Source organism: Tamandua tetradactyla, chromosome 3 (genome assembly GCF_023851605.1).
Source record: "Tamandua tetradactyla isolate mTamTet1 chromosome 3, mTamTet1.pri, whole genome shotgun sequence".
NCBI classification, from domain to species: domain Eukaryota; kingdom Metazoa; phylum Chordata; class Mammalia; order Pilosa; family Myrmecophagidae; genus Tamandua; species Tamandua tetradactyla.
Window position 1 is genome coordinate 37,921,762 of NC_135329.1, and position 23,410 is coordinate 37,945,171.

The 23,410-nt window shown below is 33.3% G+C and overlaps 1 protein-coding gene across 1 annotated transcript in view; it reads left to right on the forward strand.

Moving 5' to 3' along the window:
- Positions 1-23,410, forward strand: part of LOC143675538 (CUB and sushi domain-containing protein 1-like) — a 925,048-nt gene that overhangs the window by 663,907 nt on the left and 237,731 nt on the right. The gene's annotated exons all lie outside the window — the stretch shown is intronic.

A 23,410-nucleotide genomic window follows, 5' to 3' on the forward strand; every position in this document is an offset into this window, starting at 1 on the left:
TTTAAGAACATATTTCTTCTGTGGTGCATGCATCTTCAATATTTAACAATATTTAATCTTCCAATTCATGAATGTGTTATGTCTTTCCTTTTATTTTTCTTCCTTGTTTTCGTTCAACAATCTTTTATAGTTTTCTGTATACAAGTCTGTCCTAGTTTGCTAGCTGTCAAAGTGCAATATACCAGAAACGAATGGCTTTTAAAAAGGGGAATTTAATAAGTGTCTAGCATACAGTTCTAAGGCCGAGAAATTGTCCCAATGAAACAAGTCTATAGAAATGTCCAATCACAGACATCCAGTGAAAGATACCTTGATTCAAGAAGGCTGATGAAGTTCAGGGTTTCTCTCTCAAGCGAGAAGGCAATGGTGAACATGGTCAGGGTTTCTCTCTCGGCTGAAAGGGTACATGGCAAACATGGTATCATCTGCTAGCTTTCTATCCTGCCTTCTGGTTTTATGAAGCTCCCAGGAGGTGTTTTCCTTCTTCATCTCCAAAGCACTGGCTAGTGGACACTCTGCTTCGTGGTTCTTCAGCATCTTCTGCTCTCTCTGAATCTCCTTCATTCTCCAAAATGTTTCCTCTTTTATACGACTACAGAAACTTATCAAAACCCACCCAAATGGGTGGAGACATGTTGTCACCTAGTCCAGTTTAACAACCACTCTTGATTAAATCACATCTCTAGGGAGATGATATAACTACAGATTCAAACATACAGTATTGAATAGGGATTATTCTACCTTTACGAAATGGGATTTATATTAAAACATGGCTTTTCCAGGGGACGTGCATCCTTTCAAACCAGCACAAAATCCTTTAGATCTTTGGTTAAAAATAATCCTAAATATTTGTGATCCTTTTAGTTGTTATTGTAAATGCAACTTTTTTCTTTTCTTTTCTTTTACATGGGCAGGCACTGGGAATCGAACCTGGGTCCCCTGGCATGGCAGGCAAGCATTCTTGCTGCTGAGCCACCATGGCCCATCCACAACTGTTTTCTTGATGTCCTTATTGGATTGATCATTGGTGGTATATGGAGACACCACTGATCTTTTGGTGTACCCTGCCACTGCTGAATTCCATCTTTAACTCTAGTAGCTTTCTTGTAGATTTTTTTTATTTTGTATTTAGGATCATGTCATCTGTGAGAAGCGAAAGTTTTATTTCTTCCTATCTAATTCAGATGTTTGTTTCTTTTATTTGCTTAATTAATTAGGCTAGAACTTCCAGTACATTGTTGAACAGCAGTGGTTAAAAGCATACTTTTATAGTTCCTAATACTGGGATGAAAATGTGCAGTCTTTCATCATTAAGTATGATATTAGTTGTGGGTATTTCATATGTACCCTTTATCATATTGGGGAAATTTCATTATATTTCTAGTTTTCTGTGTGTGTGTGTGTTTAATCAAGAAGAGGTGTTGGATGTTGTCAAATTCCTTTGATGTGTCAAATGAGATGATCATATATTTTATTTTTTCTTTATTTACTAATGTGGTATATTGTACTAATAGATTTTCTTATGTAAACCCACCCTTGCATTCCTGGGAGAAGTATCACTTGGTTGTGGTGTAGAATCCTTTAATGTGCGGTTGGATTTGGTTTGCTTGTATTTTGGTGAGGATTTTCACATCTATATTTATAAGAAATATTTATCTGTGATTTTCTTTTCTTCTGACATCTTTATCTGGCTTTGGCATTAGAGTGATTTTGTCCTCATAGTATGAATTGAAACGTATTCCTTCATCTTCAGTTTTTTTGGAAGAATTTGAGCAGGATTGGTTTTAATTCTTGTTTTTAAACATTTGGTAAAAATTTACTTGTGAAACCATCTGGCACTGGACTTTTCTTTGTTGGAGGTTGCAGATTCAATCTCTTTATTTATTGTTGGTCTGTTGAGGTATTGCATTTCTTCTTGATTCAGTTTCCGTAAATTATTTCTAGGAATTCAAATTTTGTTTATGTTTTTACCTAATATGCTAGCTTACAATTGTTCATAGTATCTTCTTTGTTTTACTCAGGGTTATACAGAGAAACAGAACTGACAGTATATGTGTGTATGTATATATTATCTAGTTAGCTAGCTATCTAATAATCTGTTCGTCTATACAGAGGGATATATTTATTATGGGAATTGGTTTATGACTATGGGAATTCACGAGTTTGAATTCCCCAGGGAAAGTTGTAAGCTGGACACTGCAAAATACATGATTCTGAAATCTGGTGTATCCAAACTCTGTAGAGCAGATCACATGTTGGAAATTCTGTTGAAGGTGAAGTTGTATTCTCCAGTAGTAGGTGGCTATCTGAATAAGTGGCAGAAATTCTTCTACCTTCTGAATTCCTCAGTTATGCCTTGTGACCTCTAATTTATGGAATAAGGACACTCCTTATTACTAATGGCAATCTACTTTTGACTATAGATGCAATCAGTGGCAGATGCAATAAACTGACTTTGAGTGCTAATCCATCTATGAAATACCTTTGAGTAACAATCGAGCAGTGCTTTCTTGATCAAACAACTGAACACCATAATCTGGCCAAAATGACACATGTAATTAACCATGACACTTTTATCATCTTTTTTATTGCTTTCAGGACTGTTATAACAACTCCCTTTCATTTCTTATTGTTTTTATTTGCATCCTCTCTTTTTTTCTTTGTCAGACTAGCTAAATAATTGTTAATTTTATTGGTCCTTTAAAGTACCAAATTTTTTTTAAAATTCTTTCTGTTGTTTTCTTTTTTTATTTTATTTAAACCCACTGTAATCTTTTTTTATTTCTTTCCTTCAGCTCACTTTGAGCTTTGTTTGTTCTTCTCTTTCTAGTTCCTCTGTGTGTGATGTTACGTTCCTGATTTGAAAACCTTCTTATTTTTAAAACATTTATAGCTATATATTTTCCCTCTAAGCACATTTGCTACATCTTGTAAGTTTTGTTATGTTGTGCTTTCATTTTGTCTCAATATATTTCCAAATTGCAATTTATTTTAAAGTGGTGTGTAATGAAGATAAAATGTATGCACATCGTTTGTCAAGCAAAAATAAATTCTAAAGTCTACATCTAAATAGTAATGTTGAATACTAAAAATTCATTCAAATGAAAAATATATTTATTTAAAGTTATTTTCCACATTTAAAAGAAACCGATATAAAATCAGTAGAAAAGTTTATGGCGTTGTTGTTCATTTAGGGCATGCTTTTCCCTTCCCATGAAACAAAAATTTTATGTTTTTCAAAATTTGCAAAAATGTAGTACTCTAAGACAGTCACTTTTTTAATTGTGAAAACATATTTTATATATATATATGTATATATAAACACAAAATTTTCCACTCTAGCCATTTTTAATTGTCCATGTCAGTGGTATTAAAAGACTGTAATAATTTTGAATCAGTAAATAATGCTGAACAAAAATAAGCAAACTTCTAACTTAAAAATTCATAAATATCTTTTACATCTTAATACTATTGGCTAAGTATATTGATATCAACCTAAAGAAAAGCAGGTGCAGTTTGACTGAAAATAAATTAAATTTGATGTAGACTCACTAGTTTTAGGGGTTTTGTTAGGAAAACAGGTTGTTTCCTGGGTCTCAGTTTCCTCACGTGGAAGAGGGATGACAACCTAACAAGATAATTATAAGTATTAAATTAAAATTATATGTAAATGTTTTCAGCAGAAGACATGACACAAGATAACATTCAAAAAGTATTTTTTAAATATTTGATTTTTCTTTCAATTTAAAAGAATCCTATAACACAGTGCTAAAGAGTCCTCCAATTTAAAAGAATGCTGACAAACACAAGTGAGCACTGCTACAGGAATGGCAGTATTATAATTCTGAATTCCCTTTAGGCAGATAGTTTCACACCATTATGTGTAATTGCTTTAGAAAAGAAGTGGTAAGGATGTGGTGCCCAAAATAAATAGCTCACTTTTGATTTTGTGAAAGAATAGTAAGAGAACAAAATGAAATAATTGTCTTTGCTATCCGTTCTTCTTCTGGGTCCATAAGCTAGTACCAGAGATAACCTTCATTAACCAATTATAGAACATTTTGAAGATAGGGATAAACCCAATGGAGATTGTTATTTAGTATATTAAGCCAACTTTTATGTTTCTCAAGTGCATTTCCCTCTTTTCTCTGATCAATAGAGTTTTGGGGGGAAAATATTTGATGATGGAAGAAAAAAGAGGAATGGAGAGAGCAAGGCTGTTCTGAGACGAATAATTTAATTGAAATAGTGAATTTTATATAACCCACTAGTTTAAAAATGTACGTAAATGTTTTGGATAGTTTATATTTCAGTTTTGTAACTGTACATGTGTTCTGAATAGAAGTTCACCTTTCATTTTTACAACTTTATATTAGTTTTACACATACTTTTTCTTAAAGGTGGACTGAATTCCTCCAGTCATGGCCGAAATGGTTCTGTTAGAATTAACTTTGGTTAAAAAACTGGAATTTCTGCTCAGAACAGTGGTTCTAAGCAGAGATGGCCAATAAATCTCATGATCACTTTAACCTGTGGCATACCCAAACACTTCTTTCTGCTGTTTCTTGAGTCTGATCACCTTGGTGACCCCAAGGAATTACATTATGGTACCTTCTGCTATGTTTTCATCAGTGCTAGGGTCAGTGCACTGAACCATAGCATTTTATTAGCAATACATATTATCAAGTCATTGATGGCTTTATTTTTCTCTTTTAAATTGCTTTGGACTGGATAGCTTTTCTTTTATGGCATATAAATTCCTTATCTCTTCAAGAATTACTTTCAAATAGTCAATGATTGTTATCTTTTTTTAAACATGAAAATTAGTTTGAATGACAACTTTCCTGAAATAAAAAATTTAGATGCCCACTTTAATCTTATACTTAAAAAAAAATTATTTTATTAGTATATAATGTAACATTTCCCATTTAAACCACTTTCACACATACAATTCAATAGTGTTAATCTCATTCACAATTTTGTGCTATTATCACCAACAACCATTATTCATCTTATTCTTTGAATAATTAATTTTATGATGTTTATTTGTTTGGCTTTATATACCCATTTAGGTTATCTAATGGTTGACAGAAAGGCACAGAAACCCTGAAAATATATCACTATATCAGCAAGTACATTTGTGAGGTCAACATACTCAGAAAGTGGATTCTTACCTAAAAGTGTTAACTAAGTGGTCTTAGAAGGCATATATGCTGTCAGGATGTATTTAAACCCTATGTGCTCCCAAAATTCAAAAACTTTTCAGATTATTTGCATTTTAAAAACAATATAAAACAAAATATGTTTGTGCACGTCTAGCAGTGAGCAGTTATTGAGTGCCTATGATAGTGCCAAGCCTAGAAATTGGAGAAAGATTTTCACCTATTGTCCTGACAGGAGTCCTACCACATAGGCTTTACCATGTCTACTTTTCAGGAAAAAATACTTCTGTTCAATAACTTGCTCCAGGATCACATGGCTGGTAATGCTTGGGCCTAGAAATCAGACCTATGCCATTAGGGTTATGTCTATTTAAACATATAATGAATGCAGTTATGGATAGAAGAGGACAAAGACTACAAAATCGAGAGAAAGAAATTAACTATTTCAGGTGCAATTAAGACAAAGAAAAAAACAATGTGTGCTATAGTTATAAAGGTCTAGGAAAAAAACATTCAAAATCATTCTTAGAAAAAAAATTTTTCTGGAACTCAACCTGTATTACTCTGACTTCTTGTTAAGATACATCAGAAAGCATATATTTCTTTTAAATAGACAAAGTGCTAATCCACCGATTTCTCTCATGTATGTACTTGTCATAAATAATATGATTCTAAGGCAGGAACATTAATCTAGTAGTCTATTTCACAGCAAAGACTGTAGGCAGGGGAGCTGAGACACAAATGCCCAGGTATTTTACTTTCTAGTAATCTAGATAGACTGAGAGAGCTCGACAAAAAAGAATTAATGAGAGTATTAGATTGATAAGTTTACATAAGGTAAAACACTATCTCCGCAAGATTTCTGACCTTTCCACTTAATAGTCTTCATTTGTTCACAAATAAACAAACAAAACAAAGTAGCATCCCCTCCCCAATCTCCCTATCTATTGAGTACTTATTATAGGTGCTACATGCAAGAATAATATGATATATATGTTATATATCTATCTATATATAGAGAGAGAGAGAGAACTAAGAAAAAAAGATGCCAAAAACACTGCCATTTCCCCCAGAAGTAGTTCAGTAAAATACATAAGCAAATAAGTTCAGTGAAGAGCTTTAGGTGCTGCACTGAAAAGAGGCCATGTCCAGTCATTTCTCAGCAGGCCTAAGGATAGGGAGGAGAAAATGTGCTATTAGAAAAGCTGAGTAAGTAACATGATTGACAACAGTAGGCAGTAAAGAAGAGGAGAGTTTGTTGCTAATGACATTAGCAAAGGATGTTTTAGAGGAGAAGGTATTTATCAAGTTTCAGAAAGGCAAATATTAAGGCATCCTCTTACATTCCCAGATTTGTGTGGATCAGTGTGCCTGTCTTCCAGGAAGACTGATTATATTAGTTAGGGTTCTCTAGAGAAACAGAATCAACAGGGAGCACTTGCAAATATAAAATTTATAAAAGTGTCTCACGTGACCACAGAAACACAGAGTCCAAAATCCGCAGGTCAGGCTGTGAAGCCGACGACTCCGATGGAGGGTCTGGATGAACTCCACAGGAGAGGCTCACCAGCCGAAGCAGGAATGGAACCTGTCTCCTCTGAGTCCTCCTTAAAAGGCTTCCCATGATTAGATTAAGCATCACTCATTGTAGAAGACACTCCCCTTTGGCTGATTACAAATGGAACCAGCTGCGGATGCAGCTGACATGATCATGATCTAATCCTATGAAATGTCCTCATTGCAACAGACAGGCCAGCACTTGCCCAATCAGATAAATAGGTACCACAACTTGGCCAAGTTGACACATGTCCCTAACCATGACACTGATGTTAAATCTTTACCTATCTGTCTATCTCTCTGTCTGTCTGTCTATCTATATATATTTTGTCCATTTATGTTTTCTGCCTGTGTAACTTTAAAAAGCAATGTGTTACATATGTTATATCTCCTAAGATGTAAAAATTATTCTTTCAATTTGTCTGAAAACAATCTTTTAAGATTGTTTAACTTTAAATGATGATCCTAAGTATGAATTGTCCTAGTAATTTCAATGTATCCTCATTTTGAAGTTCTTTCACTTCTTGGAAAACCTTAGTTACCTCTTACTTTCTGAAGTGTAAATTTGGAATGAAAGGCAAGGGTTTTGGAGTCAACAGAACTGAGGTTCTCATCTCATCTATCTGCTACTGCTAGCTGTATCATGATTGCACAATCAAATCTTCTTGATTCAATTTCCTTATCTCTAAATGGGATAATAATATCTAACTCCTGTGAGTTTTCTGCATATTAAATGAGATACTATATTGAAGGTATGTAACATAATGCCTATCTCATACACACATTTAATTAGTAACATTATTTCATTAAGTAGTGAATCATGGTAAACTTGCCCAATAATTTCATTTGAGTAGCTGTAATTTTGCTTTATTTATAATAATAATAACTATGATGGCATTTTCTATCAAAAATCCCTGAGTTCAATGAGATTTGTTTAGAAAATGATTTCTATTCAGCTAGTATTAATCCATTCATCTAGTCAAAATACAGGATATTCTTTCATATAATAGGTTCATAGAAGATGAATTTTGGGGTGAATTACCAATTTGAAATAAATTATTATAGGTTCCATACAACTAACAAAATGAAATTCACCATAATATAATCTGCTATGGATAATTTCGAAGACACCTCAGCATGTTTTGTTGTCTCAAGATCTCTACTGTGAAATTCAGTTCACACTGTCAAAAAAGTAAGTTCATAGGAAGTTCTTAATGATGGATGCTCCAAACCAGTGCTTACAGTACATGCTGTTAGTGCATTTACTCTCTTGAGAATAACTCCACTCTCCTTGTGGGCTTAAATCCCATACACATTTTATGCAGCAAGATGGCTGATTGAATACAAGTTAAAATTAACTCACACCACAGGTGTTTTATATGTAAGTTGACAGTGCCCCTGCAGCCAAAACAACAACAACAACAAAATATATTCAAGTTCAATTTAACTTCTGAATCAAGTATGTACATACTGAGAGGCTCTTTGTGAAATATTGAACATATGAATGCTTTTCCCTGTAAAATGTTTATGAGGTTCACAGTTGATCGGTTGCCAAACAAGTTCTTGCTCATCATAAGGCATGGGTTGATTTGTACTTAGACTCTAAGAAGGGATGATGCTATTTCTTCAAATGTTTTCATTCTCATGTTCTTGCTAATAATTCTCTTAAACTAAATGAGGACATTTTGTCTATACTGTTCAGCATTCACATAATTCTCAAGTCATGTATTATGCTGAACTTTAGAGATATGAAGTTGGGAAGGATGGATTGGAGAACAGATATTCAATAGGAATACATACAGAAACCTTTATTCAGGTCAAAATACACATGGCATAAAAAATTAAATGAATTTTTCTTTCTATATGTTCCTTTCCAGGCAAAGCATTCTGAATCCCATTAGTTTATTACTCCAAGAATTTCCTTAAATCTCTCCCTCTCTATGTTAATTAATTAACTAATTAATTCAATAATTATTTGTTGAAAGTCTACAGTATAATAATATACTTATGTATAAATTAATAAATATTCATATATATTATGGTAATGTCCAATTAGTGGAACCTCACTTTCTAGAGGGAAAAAGATGAAAATATTAAATAAATAAGTAACTCACAACATAATATGTGTTACGTAACAGAAATACTGACAAGAGGCATAAGAATGAAAGGGAGAAATCATTTGCTCTCCTTAGAATGGAATGGTTGATGAAAAATGAAAAGGAAATTTTCAAAAATGAAAGCTGTGGATTGGGGCATGGGAGGATGAGTTTGAGGTGTCTCTAATGATGTCATACTCATTGGTGTGCTAGTAAAAGATTAATGACCAGTTCTCTGGGGGAAAAGCCTGATTTTACCATTTTTCAATTCTAAATACTTCCGCCACTGCCAATTTGAAGCTACCAACACAATGCCATTAGACGTAGCATTGGGAAGAGCTGGGCAGAGTAGGAAATTATATAGTATTTCCATTAGACAGAGGTAGTAGAAGCCAATAACCTCGAGAGCAATAGATAACAGCAAAATGTAATAAAATAATTAGGAATTGATGACTTTTGCGTAATTACCACTGTCTTTACTTTAATTGTTTTATTTGCAAGTTCATATAATTTAATCTTTAATAATACCTGTGGTTCACAACCAGCTTGCAAATTTTCTGAAAATTGACCATCAGCTCTCAAACCTTCATTACAATGTGGCTCCAGCACACTGCCAAATTTTTGGCATCCTTTCTGAGAAGGGGTAGCTGGAAAAATAGGCTTATAGTCTTAATGTTGGACACACTACAGTTTACAAAGGATAAGATAGTGCCTTGTCAATTCTTTGGGGTCAAGAACCATGAGGAATATTTAAAAGTCTCAGTTTTAAAGCCTTTTAAAAAAATATATGAAGTTAAGTTTTTTATTCTTCTAAGAACACAGTGGGTTATTTTATGTCACTCTGCACACATTCATAATTGTAAGAACTATCTCTTGCCCTTAGAGAAGTCTCACTTTAGATCACAGGAGTAAAAGGGAAAAGGATGAAGGCAACACTAAAAAAAGCCTTTAAAATATCAGTAGTATTTCAGTGGAAATTAATGAAAGTAAAAAATTTAGCTTGCTTTCTTTATTTCTGCAGGTTTTATTTCACCTATTGTATTTTGTTTTTGAATTATTTGTTTTTTTTAATATTGCAAAAACAATGAAACTCAGAAAAGTATGGTCATAAAATTTTTGGTATGATTGATACTATATAGAAAAGTGTACAAATGAAACTGTTTATACAGGTTGAAAACCTTGTTGAGTATAAATAAAATTAAGAAAATAGATATGATTATAAATACAGAATCTAGAAAAAAATATTTGCAATGTTTTATAAATGACAAAGGCCAAAACAAGGCATGCAGATACAAATTAAATATGTTTGTAGCACCATTTAAAATGGTAAGATATGCCTTCTGGAATGTGGAAAGTGTGGTATAAAATACAATACCAAATTATTTAGATGAAGTTGTCTGTATGGTAAGATTTGAAAGAAACTTGCTACATAGCAAATAGTATCCCCATTTACATTTTCTTATTTTATTTAAATCATGGCTTAAAATTCTGTCCTTCATGTAAAGCAATTCATTTTCCCATGTCCCATCTTAATTAATTTGAATTTATTAGCATTGTTTCTTTCTTGGCAAGAAGGGCTATACTTTTCAAAGAAATGAGAATATCCTAAAATGAGATAATGTATAAAAAGGCTAGGGCACAGAGTGACTGAAGCTGTTTTCACCTACTTCAACAATGACCTGATTGTAATGTGTTTCTTGTATAAGAAGCATTGATATGATTTTGGTAAAATTTGTGCATATATCAATCTATGTTTCCCCAAATAAAATAAGAACCTTAGTCTGCTTTGGAGAAAAATGCTGAGTATACTTAAAGGATTATAAAATTTGAGTTTTAAGGAAATCTGAATTTTTCTATCTGACGAAATAAAAATCCTGAGGCATTTAAAAACTGTCAATGATTACTGCCAAGGATGAGGCCAATAAATCTTTGTAAAAATAACTGTTTTGCACTCCAGATTTTACAAAGAGCTTCCATGCGCATAATTCCTTGGTGGCATAAAAATTCTGCCTTATTGACAAGGTGGTATTGTTATTTCCATCTTACCCAGGAGAAGCTGAAGTTTTGGGATTTTAAGTAAATTCATTCATGTGTACAATAACTCATTCATTCAGCAGATATTTATTGGGTGTCTTCTATATTTTTCTTATAGTCCTAAAATCTGTAGCTAACAGCCCTGATCTTACAAAGCTTGCATTCTGGTGGGATGAGACTGAAGGTAAACAGATATGACACAGACCAACCGATAAAGAAGAATATAGTGGTTAGAGGATATAAAATGATAGTACGATTTTGTTATGTTCATATTCCTTGTTCAGGAGAAGGCTTCTCCAATAAGGTGACACTTGAGAAAAGACGGGAAGACAGTAAGGAACTGAGCCATGAAGAGAAGAGAATTTCAGCCAAAGGCTATACGTGTGTTGGGCTTATTCTGATGACAATCAGTAGACCAGTGTAGATAGAGAAAAAAAAGATAGACAGTGCCAGGAAATAAGAAGAGAAGGGAGATAGTGGGAGCAGACCAATAGGGTCTTATTGTTAATGATTTCATTATGAGTGAGATAGGAAGTCATTGAGCTATTTTCCTTAGGGAAGAAGACTGCCTGGTCTTACGTATGTTTCAGATACGTGAGTTTAATAACATAAGTTTGCTGCATCCCAGAAAGTAAATTAATCAGAGAAAGCAATGGAAGCAGAGAGACCATTTAGGAGGCTACTCTGCTCGTCTGGGTTAGAGATGATTGTGGGGTGAACTGAGGTATTAGTGACCAAGATCATGAAAAGTGAATAAGGCAGCTTTTCAATCATGGATCAAGGACTGAGGTCTTTAGCTTCAAGTCTAGAGCTGTACTTTTCTAGTTCAACAGTAACTGGGTAAGAGGTCCGTTCTATTTTCTGTGCAACCTGTCACACTCTGTATACACAGAGCTGGATAAGATGGATTCACTCCCCTAGAAGCACATTAAAAGGGGAATTTTTGAACTGTAATTAAAAAGTGAGGTACCAGGAAAATTTTCACTGCCTTTGGTATAAATTACTAAGAAAATATATGCAGTTGGTCACAGAAGTTTAAGAGAATAACACAGAAAATATGTCCTTGGGTAAGTTTTTTAACATTTTAAAATATTCACTCCTCAAATATTAAGGTAGGAGAAAGAAAATGGTATTTGGTCACCCAAACTCCTCCCATCACAAATGATCTAATGTTACTTGCCTGTGTCTCTTTTCCAAATTGACCTGTTAAAAGTTGCAGCTCAAAGCGCTGTGATCTATCAAAGGGGATGGCCTGGTCAAATAAGAGACTGAAATGTGTAAGCATCGCACTTCAAGAGCATAGGCTTTGTCTGTCTTAATTTCCTATTTATTCCCAATTCCTAGTGTATTGCCTCACACATAACAGGTACTCAATTGCTGTTAAATGACTATAGACAGAACAAATCAGTGAGTCATTGGATAACTACTTGTCTATGTCATGCTTTTCAGTTCACTGAAAAGTCCCATTCATTCCATTTATATTCCCCTCTGCCTGCGAAACTCTGAAATTCCTCCATTCACATTCATTAATTTGAGACTTAAAATTTCAATATTTAGTAGGTGATAGATAACTATTGGTCAAATGAATGGACAGAAGATGGATAAAGTCTTTTATCAAAATGAAACCACCAACCTTCCATCACTGCCCAACCCAAAAGGAGAAAAGTCTGAATCTGTTGTCAACCAACCCTAGAAAAGCACTGAAGCATGGGGCCTGGATTATTAGTGCCAAAGAGAGACAAAGAGATAGTAAAGTGGGAGATAAGAGAAGAGAAAACATATCCATACCTCAAATCTGTATACCATTCTTATACAGTATCTCTTTAAAAGTTTTTACACTCAGCATAAAAGATAATTTCACTGATTCATATGTATTTTCCTTTTTTCTAACCTGTTTGACTTTGAGGGAAATTTAATCAATTTTTCTGTGCATAGCCATTATGCACATTTACATGAGCCTATTTCTGGTAGGATAAACCCTTAATCATTGAAGAGAGATTAAGGCCAACTCAAAAAATTATAAACTCAGTTTAAGTTACTCTTTAGACAAATGTAAATGCTATTTTGTTTAATTATTGTTCATATCTCTTCAACTACTTCATCATGCTTTTTGAAGAGCTATGGTAGAGAAACTTTATGGTTTACTTTAAAGCCAGGATTAAGATTTATAACAATCAGAGAATTAAACTATATAACTCAAATTCCCTCCTCTGCTTTTTTTGAACAGTAAATAATGTAGAACAACAATTATGCAAGTACATATGGAAAGTTTAGCATGGGTCAACTCCAGCCTAGGCCACCACTGAGCTGCAAAGTCATCCATCTGTCTCCTGGACATCATCACCTGGTTGTCCTCTTGAAACTTTAAACTCAACTTATAAAGGAGTATTAAGCCTCCTCCTCTCCTCTCCCATGTACTTGGTCTTTTTTGTATATTACGTATTGCCATGAATAGAAATAATGTTCACACTGTCAAATCAAGCAGAGAGTTGTTTCTTTTTCTCTTACTCTATAACAAGCCTTCTCCAAATCCTGCCATCCCTGTGACTACCCATTCATTCCTTCAGTTTATACTCTGGTTTACCTGAGTTATCTTAAATACAAAAAAATCTGAATTTGATGAATTCATCCATCACCCACAGCATCAAGAGCCACGTCCTATCCATTGCTCAACTTTGCCATCTTCTTACTTTGGTTTTTGTCTTCCTATCACACATCATCAGAGGTAGGATTCATCGTGGGCCACGTGAAAATATTGAAAGCAAGAAGAAAGATATTTTCTTCCTTACGTTTCTTTATTAGCAAGGACAATATTCTCACCTACTCCCTTCAGAGATTGCCTTTTGTCATCATCCAGAATTGTGTCATATGCTCATTCCCAATCACTCACTGGCAAGGGACATGCTATTGCAAAATGATGGCCTGAGACTGCAATTGGGGAGCAGCCCACTCTGACCTAAAACATATGGACCACCTATGCTGATCAGAATCTGAGCACCGTTGGAAGGAAGAATAGGAGAAATGGGAAGCCGGGTAGGCAACCAACAGTGTTGGCTCCAGCCTACAAGGCCTTGCCACTGACTTCGACTACCAACTTTTCTGGTTTCACCATGAACTCTTCAGGGGAACCACAGTAATTGCAATCCATGAGTTTGCCATGCATTTTCTGTTTCAGGAAATCTGTGTAATTTATTTGCTCTGACTGGAATACTTTTCATGACTCCTTTCACTTTCTAATTAATAGCTACTTATCAGTTCAGATATCGCCTCATCTTGAAAGTTTTCTCTTACCCCTAGTGCTGGGCTATGGACTTTGGTTTGCATACCAACCCAAATAACTTAAATTGCTTCTTCTCTCCCTCTCTCACTGAAATTAAAACCTCATGTTCTTACAATAGCCTAGGCTTTTCATGAGCCAGTCCCTCATCCTCTGGGACATCACCCCCAACATCCCCCTCTTCCCTTCACTTTGATCCAGCCACACTGGCCACCCACATCATCTCACCAAGAAGACACCTATCTCAGGGCTTTTAAGTTTGATGCTCTGGAACTTTTTTCTCTAAGTTCTTCACATGGCTAGATTTTCACTTCTTCTAAGGCACAACTAAAATGTCATCCCAGTGCCAGGACGTACATATATCATACATAAGAGCCCCCTGACCTCCACCATCACTCTGTTCTCACCCCTGCATAATTTTTTTCTCCATAGAATATATCATCTGACCAATTATGTATTTATATATGAAGTAGGAACTAAATACATAAAACATAGAATTATGTAATGTACATATGCTGTTTATTTGTCTGTCTCCTTGCTAGAATGTGAACTCAATAAGAATTTTTAGATAGTAGGGATTCAGTAGATTAGGTTGTGCATCAACCCACACCCTAATCTAGTGAATTCCTAATATGTAAAAATTTCCTAGCATGCAGTAGGCACTCGAAAACTATTTACAGAATGAAGAAATGAACGATCTGAACATACTTGCATCCTGGCACATTTAGGACCTTATAATATGTATTTGTTCAGTAAAATTTGAGCTTTTATACTCAGGCTATAATATTTTATCTTCATATCTCTAGTCCTGGTAGAACACTTGGAATACAGCAGGCATTTCAAGAAATGCTTGTTGAATGAATAGATGTATCATATCTCCTGATAATACATATAGATGCTAATAGCAAGAATCATGATTTAAAATCTCTATCAAATTATATTAGCAATAATACATTTTAAAGCTTATATCAGTCATTTCAAACGTATCAAATGCGTACTTTTAAATAGCTGGATGTTTATATTTGTATCTTTTAAGTTGTTTCTAAAGCATATGTTTTGTGTCACTTATCATGAGTTAAAAAGAGAATGGGAAATGAATTGATGCAAAAGAAAGTATGAGGAAGAGAAACTAGAAGTTTTTCTTTTCAGTGTGTTGACTAAAAGAGAAAAAAAAAGACCAAAAATAAATAAATAAATGTATTGAAAAGCTGATACTGAATTTGTAAATGAGGGAGCAGTTGAATCTCTAGCTTTAATCATTCAAAACATTTCTGGGATTGCTCTGAGGAATAGTTCTTTTGTCAAGCTGCTGCATTCGATAAGTATATACCTATATATTGGTGACTATTTTAGTTCATTTTAGATAAGATCTATAACTTTGGTTTTATAAACTCTGATATTTGTCTTTGCATTTACTCATTTAAGTGAAAATTTTCAGTATTTTTCACAGAGGTTTATTTAGGACCCCAGTGAGTTGATTACTTGATTACAATTAAATTGGTGGACAAGGAATCAAGATATTGATTGCTCCCCTGAAAAATTACATTTTATTTGGTCCAGAAAATATAGGAGTAAAAGATACAAAAAACTAATATTGTACCAGTAATTTTATCTGTATTGATTAATATTCAGGAAATAAAATACCTAATCAAATAGAAAACTTGAGTTGTAAGGATTGTTTACCCCTCAGGTTATGTACCTTCTTTGAATATCATGCAAACTGCAGTCAAAAGGGTAGTTTTAAAATATATGTATATGTGTATGTGTATATATATCAAATATACATGCAAAATTGGGAAAGGAATCTTTAAAAATATGTTGGAGTCTTTGATGTAAAGGGTGACAAATAAAACCCTGTGGAAATGTAATATCTTTCATAGAATTTTTGTCATTGAAATTCAAGCTGAATAGTTTATAATATGTTGTCTTAATGATAAATAAGCTCTCACCTATTTTTATCCTGACTCTCTTGATAAACTGTGTGGATAGTTTTAACAATGTTAGTATGTTGTGCATATTATAAATGTTATTCTGGACACGTAATTAGAACTTTTTGTACTCAACAACTTAATGAGTTGCTGGGTCTGCCATTGAAGTTTCCTGAGATAATAGGAATGAGAGAATATTGTTCCTCATTTTCCTTAAGAGTAGTGAAATAGTATAATAGTGTGGTGACAAACATGGTAATATAAGACATACAAAAATCAAATTTCTATATGCATTTTCTTATGGGAAAAAAATGATGCCACTGACTCACTATCAGTATGAAATTCCTATATTGGTTCCTTACCTGTTTCCATTCTGTCCTAAAACAAATTAAAAACAAAACAAAATATGGTTTCGAAAAGAACCAATTCAGATGATTAAGTGGCACTGGAGCATAAAATCCTTCTTTAAAGCCAAACATTTTAATTTTATGATACAATTTTTGATGTACCTAATCCCTGTAATGGTTGGTGATTTACAATAAGTTTTAGTGAAATTTGAACAAAGCCTTTGTACTGATAACCATCAAATATATGTCCAAATCCCATATTCTCTTTTGAGTCTTATCCACATTTTTCAGAAGTGAACAGAAAACTTCTGCTTAAATACCTCCTTATAAATTCAAAATTGTCATGTCTCAAACTGAATATATGACCCACCTCAGACAAATGTGATCTCTTCTCTACTTTTCTTTTGTCTGTCAATAACATCAGCACTTTCATACTCTTGCAAAGAAGGCACTCTGCATTCTTCTTTTAAAGTATCTTTGTACCCATCCTTTCCTCTGTGTTCAACAACAACAAGAAAACATCAAACATTGTTCTCCGTCCCCTGTATTGTATCTCCTCCTTCTTTCCTAAGGTTACTTCTAGTTCTGGCCGTCAACACCGACGTTTCTGTTTGACTCTGGTCCTGCTAATGTCTACTTTTTCCTTTATTATTGCTTCCAGAAAATGGAGTGCAGTCTTGCTATTCCTGTTTTTAAGTCTGAATGAGACAGAGGATATTTAAATAATGCAGGCATTTTACTTCCTTGTATTTATCCTAGTAAAAATGAGATGGAAAATAAGAATCTCCCATGCTCTCGGCTGATCATAGCTAGTCATGTAGTGAATATTTCACTTACCACACTGTTGATTTAAAACTGATTTTGACTACACAATGTTTACTTTATGATGTATCTTTAAATCCTAATCTTGATATGTAAGATAATACTATTTATTCCATACATATTACTTTAAGCATGTCACTTCCTAGCTTAAACATAACTGTAAAGCAAGTGTCTTTCAATATTTTCTACCACGTTAAATAAAAAAGCAATCTGACTGTTTCTATCAAGGACTGCCTCCACGGCTACTCTCTCCTATATCCCATGAATGCATCACTTTCCTTTTACCTCTGTTCTCCCAGTTGTGTTGCTATTCCTTGCCACAAATGTGCTCTTTTCTCCCTAAGAGAATTTGATACCCTAAGAGAAGTTTGTGCTCTTCTCCCTGAGGATATAAACTTGATGTGTTCTTCAAGACCTATCTAAAGTACCATTAATATTATGAAACCCATTAAAATTCTAGCCTTTGTTTTCCCCTTCTATAAGCACCTCTAGTTTTGGTGCTGGCATGAGGTACAGGCATGCCCACGTTGATGACCATGTTGAATTATCATGTTCACCTCTCCTCCACTGCTCACATCTGCTTCACACCCATTTATCTTGCCTGCGTTACCTGGAGGAACTCTTGTAAATCAGAACTTACATTTTGTACAAAAAGTTTGTCCTAGTCCTAAGAAATGAATTCAAGATACGTATTAACAAGAAAAGGCCACTCAACTCTAGCCTCAGTTTATACATGAATTCTAATTTATGTGAGATGATTTAACAACAATAATAATAAATCATAACAATATTAGCCAATATTTATGGATCACTTAATCTGTGCCAGGCTCTGAACTAGTATTTCCAGTCTTCTCAAAAATCTTATGTGGGAGACACAAGAACTAAGCCCATTTTACAGCAGAGGTAATGGGGAAACATAGAAGTAAAGGAACTTATGCAATATCACACCACTAGTAAGTAGCTTTTTTAATAGTTAAAGCTTTTAGAAGTTTAGTCAAATTTTTAAATAAAATGACAATTTTAAATTATTGCCTATAACTTTAAGGACTTCACCCCAGTATCTAGAAACTTAGATACCGTGACTCCAGGGCCCGTGTTTTAAACCACTCGTGTATACTTGTCTCTCCTTATCAAATGAAATAATGTAAGTGAAAGTATTTTACAGACTATAAATTGTCAAGCATATACATTATATTATATTCCATAGTGCCTTGCTAACCACAGAGTCACTAAATAAAACTTGGTGATCAGAGAAGTATTGTTCAAAATGAGCAGTGTATGAGTTGGTTTTATTCTTAGAAGTTTGGAATTACTGCTACTCTTTTAGTTTATGTAATCAGGATATGATCTTCCTCGGAAATTTCATTTTCATATTTTAGATTTATATGGTATTATTTCTCTACAGAAGTTAACATTTTATAGTCCATTCGGGAATGTTATTTTATGCTTTGTGATTTTACTCCTTAGTTCTATTGCATAATGGGAGTTCAAAATATTTACTAATATTTTTCTTCAGGGTGTTAAGGAAATTAATATAATAGAGTTTGAAATTGATTTTAGCATGTTTGAAAAGCCCAGGTGATTAATAAAAATAGCACTATTTTCTTGTTATCTGCTTTACTGTATCACTAGCAGCTTTCTCTTAGAGAAGAAGATCCCAAAGGGACCAACTTATGGTTTCTGTAAAGGAGAAAAAATATTTAGGGTTACCCAAGCAATAGATGATAGAGAGAACAACTGCTTGACTTGGGTTAACAGAAAAACTTTTGTTTGCATGTTTCAATGATTTCAAAACTAAATGGAGTTTCAAATAATTACCAAATGATTCAGAATACTTAGACAAAGTACCTGTATCCTGAAATAAAAATTTCTTGAAGTGAGTACTTTCCTAGAGCAGAGAGTTCCAAATCATTTTTTTTCCAACAAAAATTACATAATTTATCAATAAGGAAGGTGATCATCTCTCTAATTTAGCAGTTTTTATTATCAATGTCTTAACAAACTTTAGGAATAAATATGCATAATATCACTCCCCTTAACTTCCTTGTCATGACACAGCATATAATTTAGTTTTTTATTATTAATTTCCTAGATGTATAATGTTATACTGTATTTCAAGGATTTGTGTGCTATTTACATAAACTATTCTGAGACAATTAGGATAGTATTTAAGAAAGTAGAACTGATTTCAAGCAGATAAGAAAATACATTTAGAGTTAATGTTCTAAAATCCCAAAATTATTTGAAGAGAAAATGATTATTAATATTAAGCCATTTGCTAGAATATGAAAGTTACACTTTTAATGTACATTATTGGATAGGTAAATAATGGAATTATTAATTCAAAGAGCATAAAAAAGAGTTACACAAATGATCCTCTGGAATTGGGATGAAGACCTTAAAGTTATAGACAATAATTTAAAGTTCTTTTATTTAAAAATTTAACTAAGCATTTAAAAGCTTTGATTATTAAAAGAAACTATAATAAATGCATATTCAAGCATTATCAAATTTACTTTTAAGAATGGTGTAAAATGAAAACAGAAATTATTTTTAAAGATATACATGTAAATTGAGTAGACATTGAAAGTAATTCTATATGTAAAATCAACTTTATAAAAAAAATCAACTTTAAAAAGGCAAACATTGATAAGAAAATAAATGTACTCACTTCTATATTTTATATATTTCTCACTTATTTCTAATTAAATGAGTTATAGTTAGATTATGTTTACATAAAATAACTTTTGATGATAAACTCTAGGAGATATTCTGTTGAATTCCTTGAATACCATTTTACATTATTAAAAGCATTTGCGCTTGTCTCTTTGTTAGGCTCTGAGTTTTCAAGACAGAAAGCCATTGTCCCTGTTCCTAATCCAAAATTTCTCTTTACAGAGTGTATTTAACTGTAATTGACAGTTGAATGTTGTTCCCAAAAGAAAAAAGTCCAAAGAAAATACAGGTTAATTTTAAGGAGGATTTTTGTTTGCTTGTTCTGTTTTTTTTATTTAGTGTCTTTCTAAATTCTAGTTAATCAATCTTACACATTTTAGCATATCTGAGTCACCTATTCCTTTTGATGTGAGTTAAATAATGTCATTCTGGTCTCATCAAGATAATTTGTTGTATTTCCTAAAAAATATAATACAGAATGTTTCCTTTAAAGCTTTTTAAATGCGTCTGGCCTTTGGACCCTCAGAACTCATCCTTTCTGTCTCACCATTCAGGTCTCAGTGTAGATTTGGGAAACTCTACGTTTCTATACCTGATTGCTAGATGTCCTTTCCCTATGTACCATGTGACTCTTTGGTCTACCTTGGACCCTTACTCTCCAAGTCCTTATTATGTTTAGTTTCCGAATTCCTCACTAAATTTTAACCTTACATCTAGCAAAGTGCTTGACATGCAATAGGAACTCAGGTAACATAAAAATGTGTTTTTGATATGTTACTTACTCACACCCTTACTGCATTCATTCATTCACCTACCCTAAAATCCTTTTACTTGGACTGTTGCAGTTTCTGAAATCCCCTATCTTTAGAATTTATTTGTTTATTTTTTATTAGAACAGTTGTAGGCTTACAGAAAAATCATGCAAAAAGTGCAGAGTTCCTGTATACTACCCCCCAGAGTTTCCTATATACTGGGGGGTAGTACAGAGGAAATAATGTAATATTTTACATTAGCATGGTAACTTTGTTACAGTTGATGAACTAATATATATTATCATAATTATATCATTAAGATACACCATGGTTTACATTAGGGTTCACTCTTTGTATTGTACAGAGTTCTATAAAAATCCTAGAAGGCAACAGAGGGGAACATTTTCTGCACCTTGTTTTAGACCATGGATTTTTACACTTTATGCCAAAAGCACAAGCAAAAAAAGAAGAAATGGATAAACGGGACTCCACCAAAATTTTAAAACTTTTGTGCATCAGAGAACATTATCAAAAAACTAAAAATACAACCTATAGAATGGGAGGAAATGTTTGGAAGCCATATATCTGATATAAGTTTAGAATTTAGGATATATATATGCGACTGAACTACAACAACAAAAAGACAAGTCAATTTTAAAATAGCCAAGAACTTGAATAGACCTTTCTCCAAAGAATGTATACAAATAACCAATAAGTGCATGAAAAGATGCTAAACGTCATTAGTTATTAGGAAAATGCAAATCAAAACCACAGTGTGATAGCACTTCACACCCACTAGAATGGCTATTATTTTAGTAATGGAAAATAACAAGTTTTGGCAAGGATCTGGAGAAACAGGAACCCTCATACATTATTTGTGGGAATGTATAATGGTGCAACCACTGTGGAAAGCAGTTTGGTGGTTCCTCTGAAAGTTAAGCATAGAATTACCATATGAACTAGTAATCCCAGTTTCAGGCATATATCCAAAAGAATTGAAATCAGGCTAGAACAAGATATTTGCACACTAATGATCATAGCCGTATTATTCACCATTGCCAAAATGTAGAAGCAAGGCAAGTGTCCATCAAGTGATGAATGCATAAACAAAATGTGGTATATACACATCGGTGTATATTTATGGAATATTATTCAGCCATAAAAATATAAATTTTCCAATATTCATTGTGTTGAAAAATATTTTTAAAGGCAAGGGGAAATATATGTAGCTCAGAAGTGAGTTCAGAGATTGAGATGAAATATTTGGAATATTAACATATCATTTGGAAATAATTGTGAATGATATCGTCAGGGAGGGGGATGGTAAAGAAAAGAGAAAAAGATTGAGGAACAAATTTTGAAGTTTATCAAAATTTACAAAATGGACAGATAAAAATTCTAGAAATAAACATAGGGGATGGAAAGAAAAAGAAGGATGAAAGGAAAAGAAAAAGAAACAGTTGAGATGCAAAATAATAATAATAATAATAATATCAACAAATCAAGTAAGGAGAGAGAGAGGTAACAAGGAAAGTGTTAAAAGTGCCATTTGCTAGAGGGTCAATTATTTTGATGATTGAAAAAGAGGCCAAAAGATTTGGTGAAAATGAGAAAAAAATAAATTTAAATTTTGAGCCAACGTAACATTTTTCTTTTTAAAATATCTCTTTGACACTTTTTAATGTTCCTTTGAGGCTCCTCCCTGGAAAAAAGTACTTCTTGATGTTCCAAAGTTTCTTCCACTTCTTCCAAGTGTATTTATGTTATATCTCATTTCTTCAGGGCTTAGCAGTAATAATTTCAAGCTAGTAGGTTCCCATTTAATATGTCAGTTCTCCAAATTAACTATTGAAGGGAATGTCCTATTTTCATAAGGTCCTGATTTCTGTTTATAAAAGGATATTACACGTGAAGTATTTAAATATTTACCGAAATGGTCCAAATTTGTTGGTTTTATTGCTGTTGATGGCCATTCAAATGTTTAGCCTGTGTAGCACGTTCCGGGTGTCAGTGCGGTTTCCATTTGTGATCAATTTTAACATAGCCGTTGTAAGCAAGAGTGTAAAAGAAAAACTCAATTAATTAAAACAGGATCTCGAAGTGATAGCGTTATAATCTGCCAGCAACTCCACCAGTGTGGAAAATGGGTTATATGCAAGTTACCTCAAGGCAAATTATTGTATAGTAAGAAGTAGACTGCTAATTCAGAGCACATTTTATGGCCAAATTGAAAAGAAAGATGCTGTTTTATAGGGACATTTTGTCCTCGGGGCTTGAGAGCGGTGTGCACTCCCCAACTGCGTATGAATTGGGCTGCCATGATTCCTTGACCTACTTAAATATTTTTTTTTCCTTTTTTTTATTAGTTAAATGTCCCAAGGCATAATGAAACTGATATGCCCAAAGCAGGCTCTTCCTGTAACTTTTTAATGGCTAAATACTGAGGTCAAGAGTGTCTGTTTATATAAAATCAAATCTTCATGAAGATTTTATAAAAGCCCAAAGGCAAAATTTTCTCATCAGTGCACCAACATCTGATGGCTTTATTCTTGCCTGCGGCAAAGACTTCTGTTTATTTTACTACCATTACTTCTTTTTCTTTGAATAGGAAGGTTTATTTATTTACAATGTGTAGCTTCAAACGATCTGACTTTCAAAGAGTCCATAAGAATGATTCAAAAATCCTACAAAACTAGGATGCATATTCAGGCATTTTATCTAAAAGTTATCATTGTAGCCTCTGCCACTTGGAGAAGACT